Source organism: Neofelis nebulosa, chromosome 1, assembly GCF_028018385.1.
Source record: "Neofelis nebulosa isolate mNeoNeb1 chromosome 1, mNeoNeb1.pri, whole genome shotgun sequence".
Classification (NCBI taxonomy): Eukaryota; Metazoa; Chordata; class Mammalia; order Carnivora; family Felidae; genus Neofelis; species Neofelis nebulosa.
This window is the reverse complement of record NC_080782.1, coordinates 216,982,680-216,999,423: the sequence shown is the minus strand read 5'-3', so window position 1 is coordinate 216,999,423 and position 16,744 is coordinate 216,982,680. Positions and strand designations below refer to the sequence as shown.

Below are 16,744 nucleotides of genomic sequence, written 5' to 3'. Positions count from 1 at the left end.
ATCCTGTGAGTGCCGAGTGTGTGTGTATATGCAGACAGGTGTGTATTCATATTTATATTAATATGTCCATGTAAATTTTTGATGCAGAAAATACATTTTACCTACATAGGTGGATTGATGGATACAAAAAGTGAATGAAAAAAAAAATGAATATTGCAGCGCATAGCCCTAAAGCACTCCATCTGAATGGTAATGAAAATCTGGCTCTATTGAGGGGCTGATTTTGCCATTTTTCTCTTAAATGCAATTTGGCTCATTTTCATGCCATTTTTTCATGGTATCAGAGGTACCAAATAAGTGTCAGCTTGTCAGAGATGGGATCGATGCTTAACAATTAAGTGTGCATTCCTTTCTACCTATGTACATTAAATGTCTAACACAGTCTTCCGGTTTTATTTTCATTTTGTCATTCTCCTTTGCTACATCTTCTTCCTCCTCAGTTCGTCTTCTCACACTTGTGTTCTGCAGAGCCCTGAACTTGTTCTCACTCTTCACCGTTGTCCGGCTCACTTCTATTCATCTTCATGCTTTCCTGGCCTATTCTTTAATTTTGACTCTTGTGGCGGATCCTGATAGCTGCCCACCAAAATCCCTTCTACCTTTAACCTTGACACACAGCTCTAGTGTGTTTCCCAGCCTTGCTTGTAGGTGGGTGGCCATGTGAGTAAGATCTCTCCAGGGGAATGTGAGTGGACATGGTGCATGCCCTTTTTAGACTTGGGCCATAGAAAGCCCTACAGGCGGTCCTCTCTGAACCTCCCTCCTCTGGCTAAGTGGGATGGATGCTGCTGTTGGACAGGCTCGTGGAATGACTGTCTTCCCACCCCCCATCTGAGTTCCTTGTATCACGATGGGAGAAACTTCTTACTAAATCCATGGATTTTGGGTGGTCTGCTAAGAACATCTAGTCTGCCCTAAGACAACTCCCGAACCTATATATCTTTACAAATAGCCTAGGTCATTTTCGTAATCTAGATCCAAACATGTGACTGTTTACTGGACATATCTTACACTCAGCCTGTCTAAAGCCTGGCCACTACCTCCCTCTCTCTGACCCCATTCCTTTTCCAATGTCCCTTCCTCTGTAAAGAGCAGGCCTAGCCAACCAGATACCTAAGTGACATACTTGGGAGCCATTTTTGACTGCTCTTACTGCTACATCCCTCAGTTAGTCTAGGGGTTGGCAAACTTCAGTCAGGCTAAATTTGTCCTGTTTGCCTGTTTTTTATAAATAAATTTTTGTTGGCATGAAGTCATGCTCATTTACCTACATATGTCCCCTTTCTCACCAAAACACCAGGGTTGAGTAGTTGTGGTAGAAACCGTATGGCCAGCAAAGGCTAAGGTTTGTTGATCTGGCCCTTTACAGAAAACTTTACCAACCGTGGTCTAGTCAGTTGGCAAAGTCTATTAATTCTGTCTTAATGTTCTTTTGAACCCATCCACTTCTTTCCATTTTCACTATCATTTCTATCCTCATGTGACCTACCGAAATGACATCCAAAGAGTGTCTATCTATGGACATAGTCTCGCATTTTTATAATCCATTCTCCATATGACAGCCAGAGTCATCTTTCTATAAGGACAATGTTGAAGATCCTTATTATTACTCTTAGCCTACTCTACTAATACAGCCCCCAAATCTGTGTGCCTTTACCTATAACCCAAGTCTCTTTCTCCTTAACCTCAGACCCAAACATCACCACCTTGGTTAAAATCCTTCAGTGGCTTCCCATTGCTCTTACAGTAAGTAAGCTGAGGCCCAGGCTTGCCCCCTCACTTAAACCCCAGCCATTCTTATCTTCTTAAAAGTGTTTTGCTTGCATTGTGTTCTTCCTTGCCTGTGGTACTTCTCTTTGGCAAATTCCCCTTTTACCTGGTTAAGTCTTATTTACCCACCCAGGCTGAAACTTAAAAGATACTTTGTCTAGGAGACCCTTCCTGATCTCCAGACTGGGTTTGATCTCCTTCTTATGTGCTCTCATAACACCTTTTGTTTCCTCTGTATTATAGTCACTATACTTTACTCACCTTATTATTTATCTCTCTTCTTCCCACTGACTGTAAATTCTGCAAGAGGAGGGGCTGTGTCTGTATCAAGTCTTGCTGAATATCCAGCATCCATCAAACTTGGAATATGTCACGTTTTCTGGCCTTTCCTCTCTCCAACTTACAATAAGAATGCCTTTTTTAAAAAAAATTCTAATTGAATTAGTTAAGTTCAAAGAAAATCCGTGATTAAGGGAGTAAGTTATGAGATATATAGGCTTGGTAGGTGTAAGGTGGGAGAGATTAATTCTATAGAATATAGGAGCAGAGGAGCCTACACACACACACACACACACACACACACACACACACATGCACACACACACACAGCCACACCGAAAACATTCATTAAGTGCCAGAACATCCTAGAAACCTAATACTACAAACAGGCATGATTCACCCCCCAGTGTAAGTGTGACAGTATCAACTATCTTCAGTCATAAAGACAGAGGAAAAAAGAACATTTCTTTTTGCCCTAGTTAAAGAGAGCCTTTGAGCAAGCTGTCATTCATTCATTGTTCCATTCAGTCTTTCATTTGTTTAACAAATTTTTGTTTAGCCTGATACCAGATGCATTGGATACAAATATTCAGGGGAGAAAGGGAGCTATTACATTAGTGGGAAGGCAGACACTTAAAATATAATTACAGGACAATATGGTAAGTACTATAATTTAGCAATTTGTACAAAGGAGCATGAGAGCACAGAGGAGGAAGCAAATTCTGTTTTTACCTGTTTACAGTAATATGAAAATGGAAATGTAGGTTCACTTTGTGTGTGTGAGGAGTGAAGGGAGTGAGTAAAGCCCACCTCCCTTGTGTAGTTTTGCTTGAGTAGTTTCTCATTGCTGCTTTTCCCCCTTTTCTTTGGGGCTGGGATGGAGATAGTATGCTGTTTTTCACATACATTTGCTTGGCATTCGAATAATTCATTCATTGCTGCAGGATTAGCAGTAGCGTTTATTTGACACATTCAGTTGAGTCCTAGAAGAGAAGGCAGATATTGTTCCCATGATGTCACCACCCCTCCCCAGGCTCCCCAAGGAGGAGACACAGTTGGGAAACCCATTTCCTGGGCGTTGACCGCTGGAAATAGGCAAATGGGGACGGATCATACTTGAAGGAGAATGACACCATGTGAGGTGAGGCTTGAGTCTACATGGGTAACTTTAGCAGACGACTCACTTGGCTACAAACAAACCCTGTCTTTGTGGGCAAGTGTTTACTAGGTTCAACTTTAGACTCTCCTTTTGCCTCATTAAGCCAGATAACAGAGAAATGAACTGACAGTGTGGTTGGAGAAATCTCGTGTTTTCCTCGGGTTTCTTTTTTTAATTCTTGTCAGAGTCTCGTTGTTGCTGTTGTTGTTGAGGAACTCTTGTTTTTTTTTTTTTTCTGCTCCCTCTTTTCCTTCATCCTCCAAAATTTCTCAGAAACAGCCTACTCGTGATAGAAAATCTCCCTTGCCACTGATACTACTAGTAATCGATAGCATGTATTCACATCCCATCTCTGCTACTTATTAACTGGGGAGACTTGGATGATTTACTTAACTAAGCTTGCTAAGCCTCAATTTCTCCATCTTAAAAATGAGAATATTTTTGTAACGTTTCTATTTCTTTTTGAGAGACAGAGCACGAGTAGGGGAGGGGCAGAGAGAGAGGGACACACAGAATCCAAAGCAGGCTCCAGGCTCTGAGCTGTCAGCATAGACAGCATAGACTGTCATGGGGTTCGAACTCACTAACCGCAAGATCATGACTTGAGCCGAAGTCAGACGCTTAACTGACTCAGCCACCCAGGCACCCCCCAAAATGAGAATATTAATACTACCGTCTAACTTAAATGATTGTAATGAGGATTAAATGAGATAATACAAATAAATTCCTGGTGTATCCTAAGAGCTCCTTAAAGGTTTGTCATTAGGTCCGAAAAGGTAAGCCTTGCCCGTTGTGTCTTCTCTGGTTAGGATGTCAGACACTTTTCCTTTGTCATTCGGACCATCTGAAAGATTACCCTAAGGTCTCATACATGACTTTTGATTCCTTGGTTGGTGTATGTTGGCTGAGACTTCACTTATTTTGGGAGATTTCTCAGTGTTAAAAAACATGTGATGGTTTTTTCCCCTGCATCTTCTAAAAGGCTGCAGCAGGTTTCTTCAATTCTGGAGGAGGGCTAATGGGACAAGTAATGGGCATGCTCTCTTTCCCTGGAATGCCCAGGAGGCAAGGCTAGCTGGGCTCAAAGTGGACCTAAGAGTCCTCTAGAAGTTCACAACAATGAAAAACAGCAGAAGGATATGGATGTCCATAATGCATTAACCCTTATTCCACTACGGGCACCTCAAAGAAAAAACCATGTGTCACCATTGAACAGTCCTCTTCTCAGATTTCCTTTTGAATTAATATCTTATGTAGTTCAGGTCTGAATTGCCAAGTACACTGACTCATTTCTTCATTATGTAAGCCATTTACAGGTCACTGCTCAGATGTTGGAATACCTGTTTTAGGCTAACGGCAAGGTGCTTAAATGACTCTCAGCTGTGCCCTTATACTTGCATTCACCTGGTGCTTAAATGACTCTCAGCTGTGCCCTTATACTTGCATTCACCTGGGCTCCCCAGAGAACTACCATACTGGGCTCCTCACCATTAGCTGTGAGTCCTGCACAGAGGCCTCATTAGCATCAAAAAGCTCCTCCTCTCTGCCTTCCGGGCAGTGACCTACCCAAGGGAATGGCAAGAAAACTATGCAAGAAGCAGATTGCAGTTACTGGGAAGTGAAACTTTTTGTAGAAAATGCAGATCAACTAGATCTGGATGTCGGGAAGTATGAAGAGACCCAGTGTGGGAAAGGGTCATCCAAGTGAGTTTGAAAGCAGAATCTGGGCACCAAGCTGAGTTTAAAGCAAACACCGTAGAGAATGACCTTGGGGATCCTGGGAAATTGGGGAAGAGCAGCATGATGTGCACAATGAGGCCAAAAAGAAAGTAAGTGCTTAAGGAACAGTAATTTCAAAGACTGTCAGCTCTAAAGAGACATTCTAAATGCGATTTCTTTGAAAACCATTCCAAAGCTCAAATATTTATATTGATACTATTTAGTTACGATCATGAAATGCTTTGATCTGGCTGATACCATATATGTGTTCCCATTTTGTAATTATCTAGGGAAAATACTGTTCCAAAGTTCATAGACAAAGCTGGTTACTGTGATTGGCTGAAGTTGTTGTGCATAACAAAGCATTGGTTTAATTAAGTTCTTAATCCTTCCTACTGTCCAAAGAGGTCATACCATTCAGTGTGGTAAATGTAAACATGGGAATTCAATTGTTTCTGAAGATTACCTGCTCTCTGCAGGGTGAAGGTTCTCAAAGGAGTTCCTGGCCTTCAAAAACAAAGATATTATTATTCCCCAGTCACTGGTATGGATTAGTGCTATCCTGGGATTGATGATCCCATCTTCAAAGGACTCTGATTGCCCTTCATGGCCAATCAGAGGGTCATCAGAACCTGCCACATTTTAAATGTCTGTGTTAGGAGATATCCAAAGACATCAGACTTTTGCTTATTTTCTTAATGTAGATATGCTCTTTCTTCTCTTTGATAATTCAACTCTGGTGTGCTGTTGAGTATAGCTGAGTGAAATCTTTCCTGACCACTTGGGTTCCTCAGTAACTCAGATACTGTGTCTACCATACATTCATGAACTTGACATTTACTGACATATTTTGTTCTTGCCAGTCATTACGATAATGTTCAAATAATTTAAGGGGGAGGCAATAAGACAGGTATATAAACTGCTAAAATACAAAATAGAAAAAGGTACAGGAGCTTAGGTAAGGGAGATGTTATTTCTGGTTAGGACATCAGAACAATCTCATGGAATAGGCTGTATTTAAGGTGGAACTTGAAAAAGATGGGTTTTGAAATGTGAGCTGCTTCCTGCACAGACACACAGACATGTACCTTTTTTTTTTTATTGAAGTACAGTTGACATGCAATGTTATATTGGTTTCAGGTGTATGACACAGTGGTTCAAAAATTCTATATGTTATTCATTGCTCAACGTGATAAGTATAGTCACCTTCTGTCACTATTCAACCTTATTACAGTATTATTGACTATATTATCTATGCTGTACTTTTGATCCCCGTGACTTATTTATCTTGTAACTGGAAGTTTGTACCTCTTAAGCCTCCTTACCTCTTTTGCTCATTCTCCTAACCTCTTTCCATCTGGGAACCACCAATTTGTTCTTTGTATTTATGGGTCCGTTTCTGTTTTCTGTTTATTTTTTTTAGATTTCATATATAAGCGAAATCATATAGTATTTGTCTTTCTCTCTCTGACTTAATGTAGAATAATATGCACTATGTCCATCCACATTGTCACATAATGCAAGATTTCATTCTTTACTATGGTTAATATTCCATTGTATGTATATAACACATCTTCTTTATCCATTCATCTATCAGTGGCCCCTTAGGTTGCTTCTATACCTCAGCTACTGTAAACAATGCTGCACTAAACACAGGGGTGCATATATCTTTTCAAATTAGTGTGTTTCTTTTCTTTGGGTAAATACTCGGAAGTGGAATTTCTGGATCATATGGTAGTTCTATTTTTATTTTTTTGGGGGGTGGGGGGGAGGTCCACACTGTTCTCTATAGTACCAGTTTACATCTCACCAATAGTGCACAGGAGGGTTCCTTTTCTCCATATCCTCACCAACACTTATTTCTTTTTGATACAAGCCATCCTTACTGGTGTGGGATTGTGTCTTATTGTGGTTTCAACTTGCATTGCCCTGCTCATTAGTGATGTTGAGCATCTTCTCAAGACATACAGTTGGCCATCTGTATGTCTTATTTGGAAAAATGTCCATTTAGGTCCTTTGCCTATTTTTAATTGGATTATTTGTTTTTGTATTGAGTTGTATGAGGTCTTTATATCTTTGGAATATCAACCCTTTATTGGATTTATCATTTGAAAATATCTTCTACCATTCAGTAGGTTGTCTTTTTGTTTTGTTGATGGTTTCCTTCACTTTTTTAGTTTGATGTAGTCCCAATGGTTTATTTTCATTTTTGTCTCCCTGAGAAGATATATCCCAAAAAATGTTGCTAAGGTTGATGTCCAAGATATATGTACGTCTTCATTAGCTTTGAGTGTAGTTTCTGTGGAGACAGAATAGGAGTTCTCTTCTCCTGTTGTCCCTCCTGACATGTGGTTCAGTGCTTGACACAGACTAGGTGCGGAATCCATATTTGTCACCAGAGACAATGAGATAAGCATCCCTTCTAGAAGGAGAATTGAGGTGATGTAATTGAAACAGTCTACCACATCATAGAACAAAAGCATATGTTTGCCCAGTAGCCCTGGAATGTTTTTCAAGAGAGCATGTTTCCTTTTGCCTCTTTGTGGGCTTCTTAGACCCAATTACTTTGATGCTGTATTAAAAAAGTAAAGGAGGGGCGCCTGGGTGGCTCAGTCGGGTGAGCGTCCGACTTTGGCTCTGGTCATGATCTCACGGTCTGTGAGTTCGAGCCCCGCGTCGGGCTCTGTGATGACAGCTCAGAGCCTGGAGCCTGCTTCAGATTCTGTGTCTCCCTCTCTCTCTGCCCCTCCCCCGCTCATACTCTGTCTCTCTCTCTCTCTCTCTCTCTCTCTGTCAAAAATAAATAAACATTAAAAAAAAAGTAAAGGAGTGAATGAAGTTATCAAGGGTAGAGTCTGTTTGCTTTTACAAAATCATGTTTGGAGATGGATCTGTGGCTACTTCATCCTTAAATAAAGAGAAACCATCCCAGAAACCCAACTGAAGTTGGTTATTTTAAGGTCTTACTGTCTTTTTGCCTGATTCTGTTGTCTTTGACACACCTGCTATATACCTAATTAAGAAAGGTTATGCCTGATTCATAAATAGCCACCAGATTAGTATAGTGAGCTCTGGAGAGATCCGGGAGTCGGGGACACCAGGTCTTATGTTTCCACCAACAGCTGAAACCCAACTGAGCAGAACCCAACATTACAAAAACAATTGTAAAAATCAAAAGCTTAACACTGGGAAGAGTTGAAACAAGATTTGCAAGTTTCTAAGGAAGAAAAACATTGCTGCGCCTTCCTACCCTGCACGCCTACTGGCAGTGACTGTTCAGTCTCTCCAGATACCTTCTGCAACTGTGGAGACACAATTTTTCTGAGAGCTTCTCTTCCCTAGTCCCATCCTCTCTTGCCACAGGTTATCAAAAGGCCATAGAGCTTGTCTTCGGGGCAGGGCATGGAATCTGAAAATTCTTGCTTTCTTGCAGGTCTCCCCCTACCCGCGCTTTGCTAGACAATTGCAGGAGCCTCAGAGGAATACACAGGCAGCCATTGGAGGAGTTTCTCTGCAGTTATCTGCCATTGACCTTAGCCTAATTTGTCATGTTTTGGTCGATAATTCCAAAGATGAAGGATGAGGTACCTATTCGATTTGATGTGCCACATTCTTCCTCTGAAGCTAGGTTTGTTGCACCAGCTAATGACTTTATTCAATTATATTAAAAACCCAAGGTTTATTTTATAAGCATGACAGCGAGTCATTATATGAGTAGTATTCCACAGGCCCTAAGCAAAACACATAAAATGTCATTTCAAGTGCCAAGTTTCTTTTCTAATTCCATTTTTTTTTTTCTTACAGATTTTTGAAAGCGGCTTAAATCTAATTGGCTCCCCCAGGATCTCAGCTCCTGTTACATTGGTGCATTCCTGTTCTTGAGAGGCATCTGGAGAGACTGAACGGCCACTGCTAGCTGGCATACAGGGTAGGAGGATGCGGCAACTTTTTTTTTTCCTCTGTCCTTGGAAACTTTCAAATCTTGGTTCAGTTCTTCTTGAGCATGAATGTTTGGTTTTTGCGATTGTTTTTGTAATGCTGGGTTCTGTTTTCCTGTTGTTGAATTTCATATGAGTGAGGTGGCAGCCACAACTGTTGCCACCCCATGGTGGCCAGCCTATGTCTTCTGTGAAGGAAAAATCAAGAGAAAAGAAAAACAAAACACATAATAGTAGTAGGGTATGGATTTGTATAAATAATACTTACCAAACAGTGCTAATAAATCAGCCTTATATGCGTCTATTCTCCTCAAGGTAAACACCTATTTACACAGCAGAGCTGAGTTACTTTTAGTGGCCCACAGTCAGATGTCCCTGTAGTCGATGCAGCTGTTAAAAGAATGCCTGAATCTTTCCCTTAATCACGGTGACGTCATATGTTTGAAACCCCACGCAGTGAAGCAAATCGAAGAGGAGATTCTACCCATCAGATAGTAGGGAAAGAGAAGGGAGAAGAGGGTTTTTTTTTTTTCTTCTTGTTTCAAAGGGTTTCTCTTAGCCAGCTACTTAAAGATTTGAGATAAAAAAAAAAAAACAACAGGAAAATATATGTGGTATCAGTTTTTAAGTATGTTATTAAAGTATGTATGTATGTAAAGTATGTATGGAAAGACTCTGGTTTTAGAGCTTCAGTCTTCCATTGTAGAGATGAAAGCTGGGATTAAAGAAATTGAACATATAAGAGACTATTGGCCTGATTTGGGCAAACCCATATTGAAGACATTCAGAAGCCAGAAATAAAAAGTGTGTTAAAGGCTGTGGTTAGGCTGCCTTTTGCTGCTGGATTAGAAATAGTAAATGGAGAAATAGCAAGAAATGTGTTCCTCTTTTGGAAGACAAGTGATTTAAAATTTTTGTACTAGGAGAGTCTTATCTTGTAATATTTGATATCTCCTTCTCCTAAACATAGGCCAGGAGAGTGACAAGAATGGGCTCAAAGTTTGTTTTGATTAAGTGCCTCTTGGTTGTGTGCGTGTGTGTGTGTGTGTGTGTGTTTATGTGTATGGCCCAAGTGGGAATATCTGTTTAATTGAAATCTGATTGTCCTGTTATTGGTTAGGCAGGACCTGCCCAAGCATAGAAAAACCTAATTTCAGGCTTAGCGGGCAATGAAGTTAATAATAAAACATGTCTATTGAATTAAAAACAGTACCATTCTTGTTAATTCATTTAAAAATATTACTCAAGATTTTCCTCCCAAGATAAACATTTATGTATCTGCCAAATGGGACAAGAGCCAGCCAGTCTCCTTTTTGGTAAATGTACTCCTTTTGTTGTCCTAATGGAGACAGCCCAGGCCTAGGGCACAAGGAGCCCAGTTTTAATTGTGTGCCCCTCTAGAGTTGTACCACCAGGGACAATGACTTTGTCCTATTGGCCCTAAGCTTTTCTTATGTATAAAATAAGAGGGTTGGATGAGGTGACTTCTAAAGTCCTTAATACATATCATGTTCTGTGAAACAGAGTAAACGGTGGAAAGAAACACATGGAAATGGTAAGGAAAAGCTAAGTGGGGTAGCTCAATGCCTGAGGAAGGATTTTCTGAGCAGAGAAGGGAGAGAGTCCAGGCAAGGCTGAGCAAATGATGACCACCTCCTCCTCCTCCTCCTCCTCCTCTTCCTCCTCCTCCTCCTCCTCCTCCTCTTCCTCCTCCTCCTCCTCCTTCTTTTTCTTCTTCTCTCTCTCTCTCTCTCTCTCTCTGTCTCCAGTTCAACTCCTATCTGGCAGCTTTAAAGAACTCAGAAATGCTCCTCCATATGTACCCTTTCTTTTTCTCTCCTCTCCTCTTTATCATGTTTCTTTATGTCTTTATCCCTCACTTTATCCCTCACTCACTGCCATCTTTACATCTCTCTGAGGAGCAGATATAGTTAGCATTTGTCAGGAAGACAGGAGGACAATGATGGAACTTGTTGGAAAAAGGGTTTTTTCCCCCATTTTTCCTCTTTTCATTTCCTAGGATCTGTTATAGCTTTGATTTTATTAAATAAAAAATGAAAATGTTTAACAACTGGATTATACATTCATAATGATGACAATTATAACCATCACAGTGATGATACTGACCTTGAGTGCTCACTGTGTGCCAGGAACTGTTCTTAATGCCTTAGGCATAATGGCTTCTGTAATCCCCAGCACAACGCTGTGAGGTCAGACCTGCTCTCACCAGCATTATGCTGATATAGACACTGCATCAGAAAGGTAAAGTCACTTGCCCAAGTTTCACAGCTAATTATGGAAAAGTTGGGATTCTGTCCTCAGCCATCCTTTTCCAGTGTTACTGCTCTTACGTGCTTAGCCTTGCCGCATCTCCTCTGAGGCAGAGATGATATATTCTATTCACTTTTTTGTATTCTCTTGAGAATTTGGCATGCTTAAGGAAGTATACCTTGAATTCATGTAGAATCGAATTAAAGGAACACCATCCACCTGGAAGAGAAAGTCGTCCAAGGCTTCCCCACCTCAGGCCTCTGGAGAAGCGGCGTTTGTGATGACCCCCCAACCATGTTCATGGACAAATGTTTGACTTGTTATTTGAAACCATCTACTTCCTTTCCGTGTGAAACTCATAAACTCGTTTCGTTTAGAAATTTTGGTTTTAAGGGAGAAAGTTAGGCTGTAGCTTAAGGAGGTTGAATTGAATTTATGTGTAAACAGTGAAACTGTGGTATTATTTAAGCAAATGTAGCTGATAAGTTAATGTATGAACGAAGTGGTGTTTGAAGAAATAGCTTGGAACAGGAGTCAACGAACGCACTAGATGATAGTTATTAGAAAAAAATTTTCCATTAAGGTTTTATTTGCCTGGATGCAGTTGACTTCTTTTGAAAAAATACTTGGTTTTCCACTTATGAACATTTGACGCACACACAAAATCAATATGTTTACATTCCAAGGCCAATATTTCTACTCCTATATATGATGTTAATGGTGGGAGAAATGAGTAGGAGAGCTACTTCTTTCTATATTTGCTGCCATGGTACAAGGATAGGGCTTTCGTACTAGGGCTCCGGATTACAGGGATTCACTATGTCCTCTAGTGCCTCACTCATCTGGTGGTCAGATTTCCAGCAGTTCTATCGTATGGAACATATATATGTGCCTAGAAGGATAGGGTCATGGCGGGGGGGAGGCTAATGTTGGAAATAACCTAAAGGATAATTTAACCCAGTTGCCTTATTTTGCAGATAAAAAAGTACAGCCTCAAATGAGTAAGGGCCCTAGCTGTGGAGTAGAACAAAGTCTCAAATAGGAAACAGTAATTACATAGGTTGTGTAGTGTTAACTCTATTAATTCGCTGTATAACTATTTGTTGAGTACCTTATAACGTGTAAGACATTAGAGATAGAAACATGAATTCTTGGACTAGGAAGTATATGGGTCTTCCTTGTAGCTCTTACTAAACATGTGCTCGTGAAGCCACAGATGAGAAATATCTGAGAACGATCCTCATGAACTCTGAAGATGACAAGGACTTTGTTTTGTAAATTCCACGGTGTCTCATGCCTTCCAGGATATGAAGCTGCTGACCACAGGAAGAAATGAAAGGAATGATCACAGTGTAGGAATCTGACAATATTTAGTATGAGCAAATGTACTGACTTAAAAAGCCTCTGAAAAATTATAACTTTTCATTCCAATGCTGTGTCTTAAGTTTGTGTTGATAACCCTGAGTCAAAAAAAAAAAAAAAGGTTAAAGTTCTTTCAACCTGTTATTTTAGCAAAGTGATAAAGGGCACAATATATTTTGGAAAGCTTTCAAATACGGGGTATTGGTGTATAAAAGGGGGAGCTTCACTTCCCTGGGACATTTACTCAAAAGGCATTAAAATTTGGTGAACACCAGCCATGCACAACTTATCTCTAGATCACGAATGGGTAAATTTGATGTTCACGGAAGGGAAAGTGGCCACCATTGTAAAGGAAGTTGATGTTTAGCCATTAGCTTTACAAGGGGGTTTTGTATATGGAAGCACTATTATGAAGGTTGGTGTGCAAGGGGTCACACTAAATGTGGGCTAGAGGAAGGAGGGGAGAATAACAAAACTGCAGGCGGCCTTGGCAGTGTGCCAAATCTGTGACTTCATTTAACTCTCTCGCCACTTCTGCATGGTGCCCAGGGTTCTCTCGGTCTTGCTCATGAGGAAGCTTAGAGTCGAGAGAGGAGTTAATTTGCTCACAGTGTCACAGTTGGCAAATAGCAGGATTTGAATTTAGATGTACATGACTGCAAAGCCCCAGGCTTGGTCAGCTGGGTCTGACTCAAGTAACATTTCACTCTTCACCCGACATGGACTGTAGCCTGATGGACACATGCATTCTTTCCCTTGTGTGTCCTTCTATCCCCCCATTCAACAAATATTTAAAAACCAGCTTTATGCCGGACTCTTTCAGGAGAGGCAGATACAAATTAAGAGAAAAGTTGAACTATAGGGTAATATAAGACATGATAAAGGTACTTGACAAAAGCGTGTGAGGGTGGTTGGTTTTTATTTTAGCCTATAGACTCAGTACGACTCCTTTAAGATCATACTGCTTAGACTTGGGGGCTATTTTTGAAATTTTTAACATTGATGAGCCACAAACACAGAATTACATCATTTGTAGTTAGCAGATCCATCTTTTTTTTTTTTTTTTTTTTTAACTGCATGTTGGTGCTAAGTTGGTGATGTTGGCCCTGATGGAATAAACAAAGGCAGGCTTTCTTTTGCTGTACTTTCAGGGCGATAGCTTTCCCGTCCAATATCCTGTACCAATATTGTAGGCACAATACTTATTATAGCACATCCCAGATTTCCAAGTAAGTGGGGTATCACATGGTGATGTTTTATGGCCTCACCAATTCTGAATCAGTGAAGTCTAGATTAATGAAATTTACAGCACATAGAGTTAGAGAGTCAGAAATACACTAGCAGCATATTGTAGAAGCACAGGATCCCAAGTCAGAGGACCTGGGTTTGCGTGAAGGCTCTTTCTCTTGTGTAAGACTGTAAATCACTTTGGGCCTGGATTTATTTAAGTGCTTATGTCACATAGTGTAGCGTAAATTAAATGACACAGTAGATGTGAAAAATGCTTTGCAAAGAAAGTTACAGTGTGTGCTTGTGCAGGGTTTCGGGTGTCATGTGAGGATAATAGGACATTTAACATTGGGCTCAAGCTGTGAAGGAAGAATATAGAAAAATAAGTGGAAAGAGATGGTTTTGACCATGGAGGGTAAAGAGTATCAACATGCACCTTAGTTTTGTCTGCTCAGTTCCTCACCATTTCCTGTAACAGGTACATTACATTGGCATCCTTGCAGCTTCTGCTTCCGGCCCCTGGAGTTGCCTTTAAGATGTCTCATGGTGGTGTCAGAGGGCCACCATGTTGACTGTGCCCTTGGTTTCTCATCCATTGCTTTTTTCCAGTCACTCACTCCTAGTGGTGTTTTGTCTGTACTCCCCAGGGCTCCATCTTGGTCATGGGCTTAGGCTCTCACTAGGAGCAGGCTCTCTGAGTCAGGTTCCTATGAATTACTCCCAGTTTGTCCTGACTCTTGCTCTCTGTCTTTCCTGAACTCTCTTTGCAAATCTCAATTACCATCCTACCAAAAAAAAAAAAAAAAAAAAAGAAAAAAAAATCTAATGATATAAGAAGATGGTGTGTCCAAGCAATAAAAAACATGCCATAGGGCAGAATGGACAGGAATAGATAAGGCCTGGGTGGAAGATCTTTTTTTTTTTTTTTTTTTTTTTTTTTTTTTAAATTTTTTTTTTTTTTTAACGTTTATTTATTTTTGAGCCAGAGAGAGACACAGCATGAACGGGGGAGGGGCAGAGAGAGAGGGAGACACAGAATCGGAAACAGGCTCCAGGCTCTGAGCCATCAGCCCAGAGCCCGACGCGGGGCTCGAACTCGCAGACCGTGAGATCGTGACCTGAGCTGAAGTCGGACGCTCAACCGACTGAGCCACCCAGGCGCCCCTGGGTGGAAGATCTTGATGTGAATGGAACCTTGGTGAGAGCCTGCAGGGAGTTTCAGAGTGAGCCACCTGAGTGTATATCTAACAATGGGACAAGTGTCCACTGTCCTTTTGTGTGTGCTGACAGCATATCCCTTGTATACCTTCATGAAAGCATTTGGTAAGAAAATCAGTGCCAGAGAAGAGTGATTCCCGTCTTTATATATGATTTTAGCCCCAAAAAATGATATTCTAAATCTCCAGTTTGGAGGATGGGGGCGTAACTGACCAAGCTTCTCAAACTCTTTCTTCCGAATCCCCGTCTTTGGGTGTTCTCGGTCTAGTTATCGTGACTACCACTAACTGTGGCCCTGTTGTCCATCAGTGGGGCTATGCGTGCTCTGCCGGGGTCCTTTGGAAAAACATGATTAGAGAAAAGCAGTAGAGAGGAAGTCTACAAACCAACAAGAAAACAAACAACCCACATTCAGTAGGAACAGAGAATGTATGACTCACAGGGACAAACACAGAGGCAGACACCCCCTCACTGTTTCCCTTTCAGACTTCAAAATGTTGTGAGGTGGGAGTCCTCACAGCTTCTGAGGGAGAGCCTGGCAGAGTGAAGCCTATTTTTAAAACTTGTATAGGTAGGATGCAGACTCAACAGCGTGTCCAGGCCTCCCAGTCCTGCCCCTTGTGTTTGTCTTCTTTAAATACGATCTGAATTATTTTAGTGATAATTCCACCTGGCTGAATTTCTCTCTTTTAAATGATGTTTCAAAAAACCAGACCTGTCAGCAGTTTGGTTCTATCATTTTTGTTTTCCTTTTTCCTAATATTTGTTTGGGCTTTCGGTGCTTTTTGAGAAACCTAAAGACTGAGAGAGGAATCCCAGATGAAGTGTATAAGGAGGTGCTGCTCTGCCAGTGAGTCATGGGCACATGGGCTTCTTCCATTGATGAGCAAGCTCCATCTGCGTCACCCTTAGGAGGGTTTCTGAAGAGCTTGTGCACGGGGGACCTTGTTGTTTGTAGTTAAAATGTCCATTTAGGGGCACGTGGGTGGCTCAATTGGTTGAGCATCTGACTTCAGCTCAGGTCATGATGAAGCGGTTCATGGGTTCCAGCCCTGCATCAGGCTCTGTGCTGATGGCTCAGAGCCTGGAGCCTGCTTCGGATTCTATGTCTCCCTCCCTCTCTCTGCCCTCTCTCTTTCTCTCTCTCTCTCTCTCTCTCTCAAAAATGAATAAACATTAAAAAATTAAAAAATAAAATGTCCATTTAAAAAAATCTGTGTCACATTTTAGTTTAGGGTTTGATTTGCTCTATGTAAGGTTTGCTTTCATGTTAACTGATTTTTTTTTTAGTTTTGTCAGTCACATTTTATAGAGTATTTAAATAGCGTCTAGACAGGATGAGCTAAAGGAAATGCAGCAGTAGCACCCCACCCTTATCCAGAATGTGTGTGCTCACATTGAGAGCAGTGCTCACAGGGCTCCTTGCACATTCTAGAGGATCCCCAGAAGAGTGTGATATATGTATGGTGTCATCTCCTGTGAGGGGACCCGGTTCCTAGCGTTAGCTCTGCCGGTCAGTTGCTGTGTGACCTTCAGCAAGACCCTTCACCCCATTTGCCCTCAGCTTTCTTGCAAGTTAATGGAAATAACACCAATAATAATCTTTCTCTTTCTTCCTTGAAAGATTACTGAAATAATTGTAAATTTGCTTTGAGTTGCAAAAACCGTTTACTAAGCATTATATGTATTCATGTATATCCAAATGGATATATGTGAGTGTGTGTGTGTCCATGGATCGCACATGCATACATTTGCTCTTCACATTAAGGCAGGAATCAAACAAACAGAACTTGAGTTC

The 16,744-nt window shown here is 41.0% G+C and overlaps 1 protein-coding gene across 7 annotated transcripts in view; it reads left to right on the top strand.

Moving 5' to 3' along the window:
* The window catches only part of ENOX1 (ecto-NOX disulfide-thiol exchanger 1), a 579,844-nt gene that overhangs the window by 91,338 nt on the left and 471,762 nt on the right, over nt 1-16,744 (top strand). For all 7 annotated transcript variants that reach the window (XM_058684407.1, XM_058684417.1, XM_058684361.1 and 4 more), the window contains exon 2: nt 8,732-8,855. The gene's annotated coding sequence lies outside the window, so the exon portion shown is untranslated. The remainder of the gene's footprint in view (nt 1-8,731; nt 8,856-16,744) is intronic.